This window comes from Macaca nemestrina, chromosome 7 (assembly GCF_043159975.1).
Source record: "Macaca nemestrina isolate mMacNem1 chromosome 7, mMacNem.hap1, whole genome shotgun sequence".
In the NCBI taxonomy this organism is placed as follows: domain Eukaryota; kingdom Metazoa; phylum Chordata; class Mammalia; order Primates; family Cercopithecidae; genus Macaca; species Macaca nemestrina.
The window spans coordinates 94846824-94865794 of record NC_092131.1 but is presented as its reverse complement, the minus strand read 5'-3'; the positions used below and the strand labels follow the sequence as shown (position 1 = coordinate 94865794).

General features: G+C 40.6%; 1 long non-coding RNA gene across 1 annotated transcript; it reads right to left on the bottom strand.

Annotated features, from left to right (window-relative positions):
• Positions 1-399: 399 nt before the first annotated feature.
• Positions 400-12046, bottom strand: LOC105479383 (uncharacterized). The gene is made up of 4 exons (XR_985858.2): positions 12008-12046; positions 10341-10396; positions 2667-3293; positions 400-1182 (listed from the first exon to the last, which is right to left on the bottom strand). It is a non-coding gene; the product is annotated as an uncharacterized lncRNA (long non-coding RNA).
• Between the last annotated feature and the right edge of the window lie 6925 nt (positions 12047-18971).

Here is an 18971-nt window from a genome sequence, read left to right as displayed (position 1 = left end):
GTAATTAAGTAACTGTGGGTGCTATTAGAAATGACCACAATTCTGCCCGAGAAGTGAATTATAGGGGTAGGGATAGGATGCCAAATTGAGAATGAGTAGGAGTCAGTTTCAGAGTTATGCTTTGGTGATTGGTGTCATCAAAAATCAAACCACACAGAAGTCTGTGTCCTATTAGAGAAAAGGATGCCTCGCTTCTATTGACTTCCATTCATGATGTCAAACTGATGAAGTGAATATTGGTTATTTTTGAATATTTCCACATTTCCATAAAACATATGAGAAGAAATTCTGATGGAAAGATATGAGATTAGTGTGTTTGGAACTGAGACAGCAGATCTTTATGTCTCTGTCCTGAAAGACTACTCGGTGTTGAATAAACCGCAATAGAAAACAACAAGATACAGTTGATGCAGGATTTAATAAATCTTAAGGATACTAATCTTTGCAGGAAAGAAACCACTTTGCTACGCAGGGTAAGATTAACCTGTGGCAATATTTGGAATTTTCCTAATGGATCACATCAAACATTTGAAATGATGTCTCTTCTTGACTATATCCACAGTAGCTGGGATCAATTTTCTACAAGGTACCCCAAACTAAACTCTACAGTGGTTGGAAAAAGACATTTTCTATGATTAGTTTGTGTCAGAAGCAAAAAAAATAAAAATAAAAAAATCAAGTTAATCATACCTGAGCCTCTAAATCAATCACATTTTAAGGTCTGGTACAAACCCTCTCTATTTTACGTTTGTATATTATCTACACACAAGAACCTTGGTATACTTTTGACTTTTAAAATTTCTTGATGTTTTTTAATCTTTGAAATTATTTATAAATACTTTCAACTAGTAAAAAAAAAAAAGAAAGTCTGCATGAAGCAGCCTAATGGTGGACAATTCTGACATCATGAAGCAGAGCAAATCCCTCTCAAATCTGGTTTGATATCTAATGGTCAGCTCTTACATTATCGAAATTAAATCACTTATGTAATTAGCATGGTTTTCAGCCTTGCAGGCCTACTCAGTAGGCAGGCCAAAGGCCCAAATGAACATGGAAATGGATTTCTCTTTTTGCTCAGGAGGTCACTATTGGAGGTGAATCTGCGTTGTGAGCAGGCCACATCTCTTCTACTGGAAAAGGGTGACAGGATCACAATTTCTCCTAAAAATGGCAGTGACGTAACTGAAACACAGAAAACATGAAATTATGCTCTTTCGGCATAATAGAAAAAGTCTGTGGCTTGTAACAAACTGTATTATACAGCCTAAGGGTGAAGAGTTCAGACATGAGCCAACAATGCGAATCACACTTGAATCTGGTCTGGATCCCGTTGGTTGTCAGTCATTAAGTCACAGGGGTAATTAGCAATAGTTTTATTTTTTGAGGCTTTCATTAGTTGGACCAAAGATATGAATAAAGCATTGCTTTCCTCAGGGAAGAAAAAAAAGGGAAGGATGGAAGGAAGGAAGAAAGGAAGGAAGGAAGGGAGGGAGGGAGGAAGGGAGGGAGGGAGGGAGGGAGGAAGGGAGGGAGGGAGGGAGGGAGGAAGGGAGGGAGAGAAGAAGGAAGGAGGGAAGGAAGGAAGAAAGGAAGGAAGGAAAACACATTTGGAGACAAAAGTAGAGTAAAATATTTAGTCACCAAAATATACTGGAGAGATTGATTGGAAGACAAATGTTGTTTTTGAGCTACTTGTGAAGACCTTTTCTTTCTTCCTCTCCCTCTCTCCCTCTCTCTCTGTTCCTCTCTCTTTGAGACAGGGTCTCGCCCTGTCCCCCAGGCTGGATCGTGGATGGCTCACTGCAGCCTCCCACTCCTGGGCTCAAGCCATCTTCCCACCTCACCCTCCCAAGTAGCTGGGACTATAGGCAGGTGCCACTATGCCTGGCTAGTTTTTGTATTTTTTATATAAATGGGGTCTCCCTATGTTGCCCAACTTGGTCTTGAACTCCTGGGCTCAAGTGATCTCCTGCTTCAGCCTCCCCGAGTGCTGAGCCACCGTGCTCCACCAACACTTTCTGTTTCAAATAAACCCTACCAGTTTCATTTACTTAGAGAAGGAAAAGAATGCATTTTAAATTCATGTTAAAACCAAGTCAGTGAGATGGAGTGAAGGTGGAATTCAGCATAGGGAGTCAGGGTATCTGAAAGCATTGCCCCTGGGGTTTCTACATCCTGAATGTAAAACTCAGAATGCTGATGTGCTTATTTCACATTGCATGCCTGTATCAAAACGTCTCACGTACTCCATAAATATATACAGCTGCTATGTACCCACAGCAATTTTTAAAAAATTAAATAAAAAAAGAAAATAATAAAACTCAAATGCTTTTGTGGCTGGCATATATCAAAAGCATATGGGGCCTCCAATTAGGCCCATGGTCAACTGCAGAATGCATGTCCTGCCTGGGTTATAAGTATATTCTTGTTTAATAAGGCCACTACCCTAATGGGCCAGAGGACAGCACTTGTAAGGAGGGAGAATGCTTAGCAGGTCTGAACCTCAAAATTTTCAACATTGAAATGGCCTCTAACACACACGCTTACTTTAGATATAGTAGCATAATTGTAACATTCTCTTATTGCAGTGTAGCATTTATTTTCTTTAATTCAGCATAAAATAGATCATGGTAAAAAAGATAGCGATGAAGTGAGCTGTGACTTACTTGACAAATCACTTTTGTTTTCTTTTTTACTAATTTAATAAGACCCCAGCAGCCATCCTGCTGGGTTGGTGGTCAGGCGTTCTGGGTTCTTTTCCATTTCCTCTTCATTCCCATAGTTGGCCTAGCTCCTGGGGAGTGACACAGCACCAAGATATTAGGAAGGCTTCCTCAGCTGGCCATCTATCACAGGCCACCAAGTCATACTTGAATTCTGACACTCTCAGGGGCTGCTGCCTCATGGTCACTCGGTCCAGTGGCTTCATGGCTTTTATATCAGGTTTGGGACGTGGAAGAATCAGGGGTGACTTTGGGAGTTTCTTTCTGGGGTTTCCCCTTTGAGCTTCTGTTTCGAACATAGTGCAGGGCTCAGTTTCTCCCGCAGAGGCCCTGTTGCCAACATCTGGCCTCTTTTAGTTCAGAGAAAGCTCTGCCTCAGCCTTCACCTACAGTGCTCCTCTCTTCCCTTTCTTGAACTCCTGACTTCAAGCAATCTTACTACTTTGGCCTCCCAAAGTGCTGAGATAACAGGTGTGAGCCACCATACGTGGCCTTCTCTCTCTTCCCTTTCTTTCCAGGATCACAGCACAGTGTCTTTGTGAGCTTCCAGGACTGCTGGGTCAAAGTCCTCTAGGGGCAAAGAGGTAAGAATAAATACACTAAGTGGATTAGGTATAAAAGGAAAGAGAGGGCTGGGGGCTTTAGTAGCTGGAGAGTAACTGAATGCCTAAAGCCTTCCAAATTCAATGTAAAACACACACACAGAAACACAAACGCTATGTACACACACACCACACACCCATGTGAGTATCCTAGTTTAGCTTTTATTATTATTTTTTAAACAAAGTCTCACTCTGTTGCCCAGGTTGGACTGCAGTGGTGCAATCTCAGCTCACTGCAACCTCTGCCTCCCAGGCTCAAGCGACCCTCTCACCCCAGCCTCCCGGGTAGCTGGGACTACACGTGCATGCTACCATGCCTGGTGAATTTTTGTATTTTTCATAGAGTCAGGGTTTCGCTGTGTTGCCCAGGGTTTTGCTATGTTTGAGGCTGATCTCGAACTACTGGGCACAAGTGATCCACCTGCCTCGGCCTCCCAACGTGCTGGGATTACAGGCATGAGCCACCACATCCAGCCTTGTTTAATATTTCGCAAAATACAGAAAGAGTCCTTGAATATCTACTTTCAATTCTAGAAAACTTTTTGGATAGAGAAATACAAAAATACAAAGGGCTGGGCTACCTGCTCTGACTGGGATGATAGTGTTGGAGAAATTCAATAGCAAATAACAAAATAAAACAAAATACATTATTAGGCAATAAACATAATATTTGATACAAGGGTTTGTAAATTTTTTAAATAAAAAATTGCTATTTTTTGTGTTAAGTTTTTTTTTTTTTTTGAACCAACTGTAGTGTGTTAACACACTTAGAAATTTTATTCAAATAAGCATTTGGGTGTCCCCTCTTTTTACTGGCTCTCTGGTGGGCAGTGAGGAGGATATGAATCTGTACTTCCCACAGAAAACACTCACTATGTACTGGGAGCAGCCACAGACAATAAGAAACCTGTGCAAAGTAAGTAATTTACATGCAACACTTAATCCTCAAAGCAATTGAGGGAGGCATGATTATCGCGCCTATTTTGCAGATGAGGAAACTGAAACACAAATAGATTTAGTAAGTAACTTGCTCAAGGTCCCAGAGCTGGTAAGGGGCAGAGGTAGGATAAAATTGCTGGTTGCTCTGACCTCAGCTCTTAGGAGTCTTTACTATGGCACTGAGTCTAATCTAATCATTTATATCCAGTAGAATTTATGGGACTAGACCCTGTTCTTTAAGAAGCAGACTGACATCAGAGTCCAGAAAAGAGTTTTTTGCTCAAGTTTATGCTTGGTGTGAAGGTGAGAATTTATCTGTCCAGACTCTGGAAGGGCCCAGGCTCTGGAAGCACCCAGTCAGGAGGCTTATGCAGCTGCCAAATTAAGCCCTAAAAGATGCTCCCTGGAGCCACTCACTTTCTAACTGAAACACACCAGTCCTATTCACAGGTAGATCAGCCAGCAAAGGCTCATTTAAACTCTGCTCTCGACAGCTTTCTCCCACCTTATAAACTCAAAAGGGGACAGGCAGAAAGGGGCTCACAAAAGCCTCTTCTCCCTGCAGCTCTTGTAATAGGCTCATTAAGCACCCGCCTGGGCTTGTTATAAAATACTTTGGAAGCAGCCGGTAAGTAGCTGACTGTTTGTAACAGATAATATCAAATTGGAGAAACATGTAAAAGCACATACAAAAACAGTAAAATGAGATGTACTCTAATGATACCAGCCAAATAAGCAGGGAAATAATTAGTCACTCTATGTACATGGTTTGGGATTTGTAGCAGAGCTAATTTTATGTGAGGCCACGTCAACTTTTAGCTTTGGTGTTTTATGTATGGGGTAAATAAAAGATGTTCTATGGAGAATCTTGTATCGTAGGAAACAAAATGATGCTGCTGTCTCATTATGGAAGTCACAGATAGTATTTCTTAAACACTGTTCTTCAGCCTCTCTTAAGGGATGCTGTGGAGTGTTTTGATTATTTATGTTTTTCCTTTCATCAGATATGAATTTATGTTATGTAAACGAGTCTAATTTTAAATACAATTACTTATTTATAATAAAAAGATGATATTCATGTTTTTGATGTTAATGCTAAAAACCAGTTTCTTGATTTACAGTTAATTCTCCCAGCCTGTCATCTTCTATGTGGAACGTTAAAATGGGTGCTGTACAAATATTTGACTACTGTTGACTGCCTTCTGAGAAAGTGCACCTCAAAGGGAGTTATATTTTGAGGGAGAACTTCTGAATTTGAGGGGAGAATTTGGTTTTTTGCTACCTATGAAATAAGCTTTAGCTTATGTATTAAGTGCTATTACATTCATTTCACTGAATTTTGCTCAAGAAAAATATTTTATTCTTCAGAAAACTATATGTACAACCTCTCTGGAAATGAAACATTTCGTATGTCTAAAGATATAAAAGACATAAAGAGATATTTTTGCGTACCTCATCAGAGAAGAACTATAGAAGTGTTGATTTTATTGACACAACTGTTGATGTCCTCAATATTTGTTGTTAGACATAATTTTCAGAGGACTTTATTTATTTCCTCGCTATCCCAGTTAGACACATAGATATGTGAATTGCAGTCTTTACCCACCATTGCCACCCCTAATCCCTGCCTAATTATAAAAAATTACTCTTATATAAGTTTGAATGTTACTTCTTGTCTTCTGATTTGGGCTTCATGAGGTATCCAGATTCTAAAATATGGGAAGAGACAATCAAGTGTGAAGAGGGAGGCCTGACCCTGAATGAGGGCCCCCGACTTCTAGGCCTTTTCCTGCCACTGGTGCCACATCTCACCATGGGTACATAACCTAAACCAGGTGTCCCTTAAGTTCTCATCTGTCAGATGAGAGGATTGGAGAAATAATTTCTCTGTTGACTTCCAGCCCTAAATTCTATTTTTATAATGTAATCAGGGTAAATTTTACAGACACACAATCTACCATAGGTATCCAGACTGAGCAAACTTACTTCATTAGCTGTATAACTTCTGGAGGAGAAGATGACTTGGTAAAAATAATTACAAATAATCTTTTTAAAATTATAAGGCATTTTACATCAAGTGATATTGGATGGCAGATAGATTTCTTCCTTTAAAAATTATTATACGAGGCGAGGTACAGTGGTTCACACCTGTAATCCCACTGACTCTAGAGGTTGGGGCAGGAGGATTGCTTGAGGCCATGAGTTTGAGACCAGTCTGGGCAACATAGTGAGACCCCAATCTCTACCAAAAATTTAAAAGTTAGCCATGCATGGTGGTGCATGACTGCAGTCACAGCTACTTAGGAGGCTGCAGGGGGAGGATGACTTGAGCCAAGGAGGTCGAAGATGCAGTGAGCTATGTTTGTGCTACTGTACTCTAGCCTAGGTGACAGAATAAGACTCCAACTCTCAAAACAGTTATGACATGAAATATCTTTTGTTTGCAATGTAATTTAACTGGACAAAGTATCATGCACATCTGAAGATCTCCTTTCAGACAGTTGAACAATTTTGTCAAGATCAGGCATGTACATATTCTTTGACCCAGTAATTTCACTTGTAGGCATTTTTCCTACAGATATAAACATACATATGCACAACGATGTCTATTTACATGGGCACACTGAAACACTGTTTATGACAGCAAAAGATTGAAACAATCTACATGTATATCCAAAGGGAACTGCTTAATAAATCAGGGCACTTATATTTAATAAAATGCCATATATTGCTATGGAAGTGAGCAGGTCTTTTCCTATAAGAACTGATATGAAAATATCTTCAAAATGGATATTAAGTGAAATAAGCAAAGTGCAGAATGATGTTCAGAGTATTCCACCATTGATTTTCTTTAAAGTATAGACATGCACGTATTACATGTATACAATATCTCTAAAAGTTTACATGAAAATCTGGTAACCATGACTGCCTGAGGGAAGAGAACTGAGAGTCCAGGGGATAGTGATAGAAAGCTAACTTATTTTTCACCATGTATCAATTCATACCTTTTAAATTGTGTACCATGTGTATTCAGTACTTACTAAGAAAAAAACATAATAAAAGCAAATATTTAAGTGCTTTGTATTTACCAAGTATTGTTCTAATGCCTACATGTATTAATTCAGTGAATCTTTGCAATAACCACATAATATCAGAACTGTTACTATGACCTGTATCTAACAGACACATAAAATGAGGCAGAAGAAAGTGAAGCCGGTTGTACAAACTCACACAGTCAATGAGTGGTGAATAATCTATGCAATTCCCTTCCTAAAGCTCTCCTACTAAAGTTTTATTTTATTTATTTTTTTGAGACAGAGTCTCACTGTGTTGCCCAGGCTGGAGTGCAGTGGTGCTATCTTGGCTCACTGCAGCCCCCACCTCCCAGGTTCAAGTAGTTCTGCCTCAGCCTCCCGAGTAGCTGGGACTACAGTCACCATGCCCGGCTGATTTTTGTATTCTTAGTAGAGACGGAGTTTCACTGTGTTGGCCAGGGTGGTCTTGAACTCCTAACCTCAGGTGATCCGCCTGCCTTGGCCTCCCAAAGTGCTGGAATTTCAGGAGTGAGCCACGGCGCCTGGCTTCCTGCTAAAGTTTTAGAAAATCCCTCACAGATGCCATATATGTCATAAATGCATACACAGACACATACATACAGGCTTGTTTACACATACAGGCTTATTTAGGTCTTCTAACTTTTCATAGGACTATCCTTTCTCAATATAAATGCTTCTTAATTGAATTATAATAGCACAGCTTCTCACATTCCAGAGTAGCTTCCTAATCGTACGTGGTTCTGCCCAACCTCACGGCTTAGCGGTGGTTCTTTGGCCCGTGCAAGAGCAGCTAAACCCACATGGGGATGTGTCTGTTCCTGATCCAACTCTTAGTGTTTGGAAATCCTGTTTCTCCTCATGCTGTCAAAAGTTGAACTTTTACTGCCTGCTCAGCAATGTAATGCTCACTGTCTTTTAAAATGCTGTAGTTTTCATCACTCAAATTCACATACATTTGCCTTTATTGGACACATTTTTTTTTTTTTTTAAATCCGAGACAGATTCTTTTGCTGGAGTGCAATGGCGCCATCTTGGCTCACTGCAACCTCTGCCTCCCAGGTTTAAGCAATTCTCCTGCCTTAGCCTCTGGAGTAGCTGGGATTACAGGCATGTGCTACCATGTCGGGCTAATTTTTTTTTTTTTTTTCCAGTAGAGATGGGGTCTTGCCGTGTTGGCCAGGCAAGTCTTGAGCTCCTGGCCTCAAGTGATCCACCCGCCTCGGCCCCCAAAGTGCTGGGATGATAGTCGTGAGCCACCGTGCCCAACCGCACACATTTTTTTTCCTAAAACATTATTCCAAAGGTACATTAGTCTGAGCACTCAGAAAATTCTATCAACTACCTGCTTTCTCAGGAACAAACAATTTCAGTTTAGTTATAAATACAGTGGTAATTAAAAGCAAAATTTCCCCCTAAAATCAGCATTTCATTCTTCCCTATAACCACCTGTAAAGAGGACATCACATCATTTACTGACACACTGCTTGCACCCTTAATAGATATTCAAAAATTGATTTTGTTAACTAATGGATACAGAACTCAGTGCACTTAGCAATGACGAGCAAACTAGTTTCAAATGGAGGAAAGAACAGAGAAGTTGTTTAATGGTTAGGAAAGCTGCATTTATCTTTTGTCCTTCACTGTCTGTTATTTAGGAATTAGCTTGATAATATGAGACCCTTTCTCCAGTATGTTTACTTGCCAGTCATTGCTTCAATTTTGTGTTGTCTCTGCTGATCAACTTCTAAGTTCAGAGACTTACTTCAAGTTACTTTCCTTTTGACTGTGCAAGGGCACTATAGGTCTTAGATTTCTCACATAGTGTGCCTTTTTAGGTGACTTGTAGCCAGTTTGATGTTGTTACAAATAAAACAGTACAACAAAACCAAAGAACTCTGAAGTCACTGCCCCTCAGGTATGAGTTCAGGACCTCCCAGAAGGGTGGCCATGAGGATTCAGACCTTTGCTAGGGCTGAGAGGAGGGAAGGGAAAGGAGAAAGGTCACACCCATGAGGTTTGCCTTTCTTTCTAGAAATCAACTTTAAGTCTTTGACAGATTACGTTCAGTTGGAGCACACTGGCCTGAGAATGTTTTGGAAGGTGGAACAGAAGTTTGTTTAATAAGCCTTGCAGTAATATATTTTTGGAGATTTTTTAGAGAAACCTGGAAATTCCAGTTTCTTTCTGTTGCTTTCTACTCCCCTTAAAGTATTTCATGAAATGTAGATCTTTTGAAGGGATTTATTCTTTTACCAGGCATGGCATTTGGAAGTTCCTAGTATGAGCACTGAGGTTTTGGATCTCATATCAAAGGGTTTAAAGTTAATGATTTTAAGTATGGTTGGATTTTATTGCTCCTCTGGTGGGCTAAAAACTTCAGCCACTCTTTGACCTCTGCTCAGTCAATTCAATTCCATCTAATGCTCTGTGACTAATATGGTGGATATTTAATCTACTTTGCTGCTGAAATTACTTTTAGAGTCACTTTTTTTTCCTTGAAAAACTTCCTCCTGAGAGAAATTGCTTATCGTAAGCTCTAAATATGTTGCGTATTACAGAATACATTTTTAAAAGCTTTTCTTCCAGAGACAATTAAACCTTGTCACTTACTTTGCTATCACATTACAAATGAGACAGGAAAAGTTATATTCTTCTTCTTCTTCTTCTTCTTTTTTTTTGGACAGCTTTGCTCTGTTGCTCTGGCTGGGGTGGAGTGGCATGATCTCGGCTCACAGCCATCTCTGCCTTCCCAGGTTCAAGTGATTATTGTGCCTCATCCTCCCGAGTAGCTGGGATTACAGCTGTGTACCACCACGTCTGGCTAATTTTTTGTATTTTCAGTAGAGATGGAGTTTTGTCATGTTGGCCAGGCTGATCTCCAGCTCCCGGCCTCAAGTGATCCGCCCACCTCGGTCTCCCAAAATGCTGAGATTACAGGCATGAGCCACTGAGACTGGCTGAAAAGTAATATTAATCTAGAAGTAAAAGTAGAATCAAGAGAAGAGTGAACTGAAACTTACCTGATCATGTTATTTATGTAGACATCGTAAGTAGCTGTGTCTTAGCCAAATATGTCCTGCAATGTAATTAAATTGGGAGAAAAAAACATCAATGACTATTAAGGTTGTGAGTCTTAAGTAGATTCTTTCACCCACTCCCTTTTTAAGAACACATGTTGCTTTTAAAGGTTCATTTGGAGATAAACGTCGTCTACAGGTTCAACAAGCAGGACAGCGACTGTATTGCGCACTTGGGAAAGAGTGGTCCAAATACTGCCTGACTGGGTATAGAGACATGACATTGCCCTGAAGATCATAGAAATGAAAGTTAATCTTTCTTTTGTCTCTGATTTGTGGTGCGACTCCAGACAAGCCTTTTAAATCTCTGTTCCTTAGGAGAGGATCTCTATGGTACCTCTAGAGCTCCCCTTCTATAGTTAACTTAGATGAAGCCGTGGTCACATCTGTACCTGAGCGCTGATTAAGGTCTTTGCATAGTCACTTACAGTAACAAGGTTCAGCAGGAGGTGGGCAGAGTCGTATCTTTTCTGGGGCTAATCTTTATTCCTCAGGTACTTAAATATTTGCAGACTCTGCTTTCCACTGTTAATCACATTCAATACAAAGGTCAGATGAAGCCCTCTTCCCAGGGAAATTTGCATTTAGACAGGGATTAGAGCCCTACACTGAGGAGTAGTTGGAGAAACTGGAAAAAGCCCTGGAGCTCCAGAGATGAGTTTCCAATCCTGGTTTTACCACCCATTCATTTGGTGCCTTCTGTTCTCTGACATTCAGTTTCTTTAGCTAATGAGAGGGGTGGATGGTAATCTCTGATCTTCCCTCTAACTGTTAAAACTGTGGCCATCTAGAAATAAAGACCTTCCTCATGTAGTGGTGATCAAGACCAGTTGCCTTGTGAAGGCCAGTCCCAGCCCCAAGTTCCCTTCCCAGTGACCATATCTATACATGGTCAAGCATCCCACAGCAGTGGGTGGGGTGTTAAGAAGAAAACTAGATTCAGGCAAGCCACAGGCAATGTTCTATGCCTCAGTTTCTTGAATTAAACAATGAAGATAGTACAGTTGACCTTCCATATCTGTGGGTTCCACATCCCCAGATTCAACCACAGATCGAAAATATCCAAAAAAATAAACAAAAAATCAAAAAAGATACAAATAAAAATCAATACAGTATAACAATGATTTATACAGTGTTTACACCATATAAGGTATCATAAGTAATCTAGAGATGATAAAGTATAACAGGGGATGTGTGTAGGTTACATGTAAATACTATATTATTTTATATAATGGTCTTGAGCATCCGTGGATTGGTATCCTTGGAGGTCTTAGATCCCATCCCCTGTGAATGGTATCATTTCAGCATCGCAGCTCCTTATCTGTGTATACAATTGATCAAGGGTCGACCTATCTTATGACTCATCTGACTCATCTGACATCTGAAGAGGAGTGGAGGAGACTTGGTGTCCAACAGAGTCTAGGTTGGGTTCATGACATGATTCATGAGCCAGAACCACATATTCTTCTCTTTAGACAATCTCTTCAAAAAAATCAACAAAAATGAAGTTTATCTGGGAATCGTCAAATCTTTTTCAAATTTAATGTACCTATGTATGTAAGGTAGTATTCAGTGAATACTCAAGAAATGTACAAATCTCTCATCCATACCTGTGCATGAGCTGTATTCTTCATAGCAACAGAGCTCAGTTCCTCATTGGTAAAAATGAGGTAATAATAGGCTTTATGTCATAGGGTTCTCGTAAAGGTTAAATGACAAGAGACAAGTAAAGTGCTGTAGCTTAAATGCAACTGCAGTAGTTAAATACAACTGCAAGTTAAATACAACTGCAAGTAGGTTACTGTAAGATGTTTAAGATAAAAGTTCTTCCTGTCAGTTTTTCTCTTAATGTAAGTGCCTGTTCGACTTTACCTGCTACTTTTGTTTAATAAAGTTTGTATGTTTCATTTTAAAAAAATCAGTCAAGGGTCAACTATATACACAGGTAAGGAGTTGTGATGCTGAAATAAACCTAGATAGTGTTCAGCTTAGCAAATACTTGGCATATGTTTATTTCCCTCTAACTCTCTGTTCTCCACTACCACGTTTCAGACATTATTACTTCTACCATTCTCTTCTAAAAGTGTAAGACAAGTATATATAGAAGATTGAACTGCTGGCCCCAATGTTTCACATCCTTCCTATCCATATCCCACTCCCTAAAACCCATATAACTGCACTTTCTCCAACAGGAAGCATATATTTCACACTTGGTTTTGAGTTTGGTCATGTGACTTAGTTTGGGTTGTTGGCAGATGTGACTCCAACAAGGGCTTGAAGTGAGATTTTGCAGTGGGGCTTGTCTCATGGGTTTCTACCATTGTCAGGAGAAAAACATGTCCTGGTTGACTACAGGTTCCAATAGGAGGATGAGAGACACAGGACCTGAGATGCTCCATGAGCAAGAAATAAATAGTCATGATTTTATGCCCTGAGATTTTGAGGGTGTTTGTTCTGCAGCATTATTGTGACAATAGTTGATCAACTGAGCTGCCTAAGCAAGAGGCAGAGAAATAACAAAATTAGTAATCTCAGTGTTCACTAATATATATTAAATGTTTACCATGATTTAGTTTTAAGCTACATTTAACCTTTACAAGAAACCTATGAGATAAAGCCTATTATTACCTCAATTTTACAAATGAGGAACTGAGAGAGAGAGGTTATGTAACTTGTTTGAAGTCACATAGCAAATGAGAAACTAAGGAGAATTGTTTTCTTTTTTTTTTTTTTGAAACAGTCTCACTCTGTCACCCAGGCTGGAGTGCAGTGGTGCAATCTCGGTCACTGTAAGCTCCGCCTCCTGGGTTAACATCATTCTCCTGTCTCAGCCTCCTGAGTAGCTGGGACTACAGGCACCCACCACCATGCCTGGCTAATTCTTTTGTATTTTTAGTAGAGACAGGGCTTCACCGTGTTAGCCGGGATGGACTAAGGAGAGATTTTAACCCAGGTAATCTGGCTGGGTTCAAAAATACCTGTTGTCTTATAATATTTTTATCATCATCATCATCAATAATAACAGTAATAGTAATTACTATTGCCATTTATTGGGTGCCTGAGAATAATGTATTTGCACAGTGTGGTAGGCAGTTTCTAAGAGGGCTTACGGTGATCCCCACCCACTGGTATCCATACTCTTGTATAATCTCCCTTTGAATGTGGGCTAGACTTAGTGATTTGTCTCTAACAACTAGAATATGGCAAAAGTGATAGAATGTCACTTATGAGATTGAGTTACAATCTCATAATTTCTGTCTTCTCTCTGGCTCTTTTTGGCTTTTTTGCTCTGATGAATCTAACGGGCATGCTGTGAGATGCTCTGTGCACGGGCCGATGTGGCAAGGAACTGAGTGAGCGCTCCAGGCATTAGCTCATGAGGAACTAAGGCTTGTCTCTCACAGACTGAGTGGAACTGAATTCTTCCCACAACTGTGGGAATGAGCTAGGAAACAGGGCTTTCCTAAGAGAGCCTTCCGATGATGGTAGCTTCAGCCCATATTTTGATTGCAGCCTTATGAAATCCCCAGAGCCAGAGGACTAAGCTTAACCATACCTGGAGTCCTGACTCACTGAAAAGCTAAAAGAAGAAATAAATATTTTAGGCCACTAAATTTCAGAGTGATTTGTTATGCCTCAATCAATAACTAATGCACTGTTACATTCGATTTGTTCCTCACTGCAGTCTTGTGTCTCCATTTTAGAGATAAGGAAATAATTTTGAAGCCAGATCACATGGTATTTGAAATTAGAACACTTGGAGAGCTATGTTTAGAAATACTCTGGAGTGAGCCTGTGATAGGATCTGAATGCTGACACTAATCCCTGGTGAAGTGCATTGTTGTCATGGGCAAGGGGTGCCCCTGAAGGGCCCAGGCAGGACACAGAGAAGAGTCCCAACAGACTTCCCTGCCACAATATGGCTTCCCCCAACGCCGTCCTGCTCTATTAATGGAATAAGATTATTAGTTATTTTTCCAATGAAGGTACGATAGATCCCATTTAAAAAGTCCCATATTTGGTCTGAAGTGGCAGCAGCACATTGTATAGCTGCAGCTGTTTCATAATCACATTGTAAATTAGTGTGCTGGTCTCCGGAAGGATGCTCAGGACAGGCAGGCTAGCACAGGTAGACCAGGCTCTGCAAAAGACCAGCTGGATGTGTGATTTTAGACAAGTTGCAAAACCTTTCTGAGCTTCGTTGTTCTTACCTTTGAAATGGGGGGTAGTCCCTTCCTAAAAGGGCTCTTGTCAGAAACAAATGAAAACACAGAGTACCAAAAGAATGAAAATTTTTTTTCTATCTCCCTCTGGAGGACATAGATTCTGTTTTCAGAGTTTGGGTGGGTATTGGAAATAGATTTTGGATGTTGCAGAGAAAAAGTGGAGAACCATCCCACCCAAAAGATGACCCCAATATAGGATTGTGGCTTGGAAGGTGTATTTGTCAAATAGGTTAAAGGCTGTAGCAAGCACCTCAAAGGTTTCAGTGACTTAACACAAAACCAAGTTATTCTTCCTCACCTCACAATTCAAATGCAGTCAATACAGGAACTCTGTTCTGCTCTGCCAGACTCAGGCTGCTGCTTCCGCTTCTGCTCCTTCCTTTCTTCTTTCTTCTTCCCTCCTACCTCCTTCTCCTACTCTTTCCTTCTTCCTTCTTTCTTCTTCCCTCCTACCTCCTTCTCCTACTCTTTCCTTCTTCCTTCTTTCTTCCTCTTCCTCCCTTCTCCTCCTTCCTCTTCCTCCCTCCTCCTCCTTTTTTACTCCCTTCTCCTCCTCTTCCTCTTTCTTCCTTCTTCCTCCCTCTTCCTTCTCCTCCACCTACTTCCCCCCACCCTCCTCCTCCTCCTCCTCCTCCTCCTCCTCCTCCTCCTCCTCCTCCTCCTCCTCCTCCTCCTCCTTCTTCTTCTTCTTCTTCTTCTTCTTCTTCTTCTTCTTCTTCTTCTTCTTCTTCTTCTTCTTCTTCTCCTTCTCCTTCTCCTTCTCCTTCTCCTTCTCCTCCTCCTCCTCCTCCTTCTCCTTCTCCTTCTTCTTCCTCATTTCTTTTAAGAGACAGGGACTCACTATGTGGCCCAGACTGGACTCAAACTCCCGGATTCACCAACCTCAGTCTTCCAAGCACTGCAGCCACAGATACACACTACTGCACAGGGCTCCAGTTTGTCTTGAATCCCCACCATTTTCTGCCTATCCGGGGACCTTTATATCTGGCCAATAGATGAAAGAGGGCATGGAAGATTCCACAAGTTTTTATGGACCAAGGCCACGTGGGGTGAACATCACTCCTGCCCTCATTCTGTCATCTAGAATTTAGTCCCATGGCTCTCATCTAACTGCAAGGGAGTCTGGGAACATGTAGCCTAGCTTTGTGCCCAAACAGGAAAGGGACATGGTGTAGTGAACACATAGCAGCATCTGTCATTGCAAGTATAGACCAGAGTCAAAAACACAAATATTTCTGTGAGAGATACAGGGTCAGTGCAATGCAGAGGAGATTGGGGAGGACTGTGGAGGACCAGCCTGGAGTATCCCATTCTAAAAGGGCATTCCCATGTTAGCACATAGGCTGGCTCCCAGATCTTTCCAGTTTTTAATACAAATGGGAATCTATATTTTTATGTGAAAATTTCTAGTTTTAAAATGTTAAGTCCATGAAAAAAAACCATAAAATTGTGCAAGCTGAAAGCATATTTCTGTAGGTTTCACTTATAGGTTACCAACTTGTGCTTTCTGATCTATACAGACTGAGGGGATGAATATCAAAGAGGGGAAGGCATGGATGCTTGGTACTTTGAGAGGCAAATGGAAGATGAGGAGTCTTTGATGGCCTTTGTGTTTCCTGAAGCAAAGAGGTTTCTGGGTTCTGAGAGGGTTGGAGACCATAGAGATGGAAGGACATTTGATAGGCACAGGACCTGATGAAGGGTTAGGGCTTAAATGCCTTCCTTGGCCTGGAGCCTGGAGCTGATGGCTATCCAAGTAAGGAATAGAGGAAGGAGGGGAATGACTCCTATTGGGTATGAATTTATTTTGGAGCTGATGAAAATATTCTGGACTTAGTTGCATAACCTCATGATTATATTAAAACCATTAATTTGTACATTTTGAAAAGTGAGGTGCATGGCATGTAAATTATATCTCAATTTTTAAAAGTTAGTGGTGGTGATTGTAATTGGCCATTTGAAAATGCAGTTTTTCAGCAGGGAAGTGTGTAAGGAGACTGTGTCAAAGATTTGGGAGAGTCTGAAAGAACAAAATGATGAGAGTTACAGTTTTGTTTCCTCACCCCATGAAGTCTGTAAATCTTATCTCCTTAAGATACTTCAAACTCCCAGGAAAGAAATAAAGCTTGACATGGGCTTATTAGGTGCCTGTGTTGCTTCACAAGGCCAGATGACACTAATGCTTTGCCTCCAGAAATGCTATTCCATGTTTTAGTCATGAAGGCTCAATTGTTTCATCTGTCAAAGATGCCTATTAATTCTGTGTCTATGTGAGGGTCATATATAGCAGAGTATACGAGCTCTGAAGTGGGAAGGCATGAATTCAAATTCTGTTTCTATTATCTGGGTAAGATTGGTAACGTTATTTAATTATTGTAAATTTCAGTTTCCCCCTTTAAAATAATACATGAATTATATCCTCCTGCCATCAAATGAGACTGTGTAGTAGTGAGGACTCTTGATTGCAAGTGACAGAAATCCAAATCAAACTGTACTGAATGCAAAAGGGAATTTTTGACTGACAGAATTAAAATTCCAGAGACAGGTAGTCCTGATGCATGGCCAGATGCGGGAGCTCAAATTGTAGTGCCAGGGCTCATATTCGCTATGTCCCTCCCTCAGCCACACTTTCATCTGAGTTGACACCACCCACAGGCAGGCTCTGCCTTGGTAGTGGTACACTGGTGCCAGCAACCGCTACAGGTTCACATTTTAACCATTAGCAGCTGCCCCTCGGGAGTGGGGAGGGGAGGGCTGGAAGATTTCATTTACCAAGCCTCAGAACCCCTGGAAAGAAATGCATTCTTTTGCCTAGCAAAAGTTTGAACCTAGTGGAAATTACAGGGACTGTTCCTTCCCAAACCAATTTTTTTTTGGCCAAAGGGATGAGACAAGCTACCTGTCCAGGCCCAAGTCATATGCTTACCTCTTTCAATGACATACAAATGAGGGAGGGTGATTCCCCCATGGAAATTTTGGGTGACATTGGTGAAAAAGACGTGATATGGTTTGGCTGTGTCCCCACCCAAATCTCGTCTTGAATTGTAGTCCCCATAATTCCCATGTGTTGTGGGAGGGACCCAGACCTTATGGGAGATAATTGAATCATGGGGCAGTTCCTGTATGCTGTTCTTGTGGTAGTGAATAAGTCTCATAAGATCTGATGTTTTTATAAGGGGTTTCCCTTTCCACTTGGCTCTCATATTCTCTCTTGTCTGCCATCATGTAAGACGTGCCTTTTGCCTTTCACCATGATTGTGAGGCCTCCCTAGCCACGTGGGACTGTGAATCCATTAAACCTCTTTTTCTTTATAAATTACCCAGTCTTGGGTATGTCTTTATCAGCAGTGTAAAAATGGACTAATATAAAAGGGATAGGTCGCAAGTAGAGGAAAATAGCAGATGCATTCTACAGAACTGTTTTTCGTGTCTTTTGATTATCACCTAAATTTAAAAAAAATGCATTTTACAGGAGAACCTGGTACACACATATATATGAATGAAACAATTTCAGGAAAGAAAACCAAGCATACTACGTGTGATTGACTCTGATATTTTCCATTCCCTCCCATTCTCTTCTGTTCTATCATCTTTTATTTCACTAAATATAAAATTGTTATCCAGTAATTTTATTTTACAACTCACAAACAGGTTTTAACCAGCAGTTTAGAAAATACTTCTTTCCAAGAAACATGGTAAAAGAGCACCATAAAATAGTAAAGCTCTATTCAAATGTTCACATAACAATGTATATTAGTGTTCATATAGGGTCAAGGCCATATTATTTTTGCAAAGAGAGTATAAGAAGAAGTAAGCAGAACTGATTTGAAACTAAAAATTGATGATGCCTCAGTGATTATCCAAGGGTAGCATGTGTGGATTGATGAAAGCATTCTAACTGTGTGTGTCTAGTGTTTTGATAATAGTAAGGCTTAGGGTTCACTTGTAAGTAAAATGGGCCCCAAATAACAGTGACTTAAAGAGGAAAGGAGTTAATGATTTCTTCCTCACATTCAAGTATGGAGGCAGGAAGCCTAGCACTAAGGTGGGATACTTTTCCATGAAGTCTTCAGTGATATAGGCTTCTCCTGGCTTACAAGGCTACATGCATACAATGTGCCCTCATTCTTTCAGTTTAGATTGATGACTAGAGTTTCAGTTATCACAGGTGCAGCTCAGGTGATAGATAATGGGGGTGAAAGAAAAGAGATCATATAGCAGAGGTTGTACCAGCCAACTTTTCAGAAAATTTTTCAGCAGCTGGCAAGTTCCTTTACATCTCCTTGGCCAAGTCTAGCTGCAAGGGAGACTAGAAAAACTGTCCAGCTTAAAAGCAGAGATTTTATTA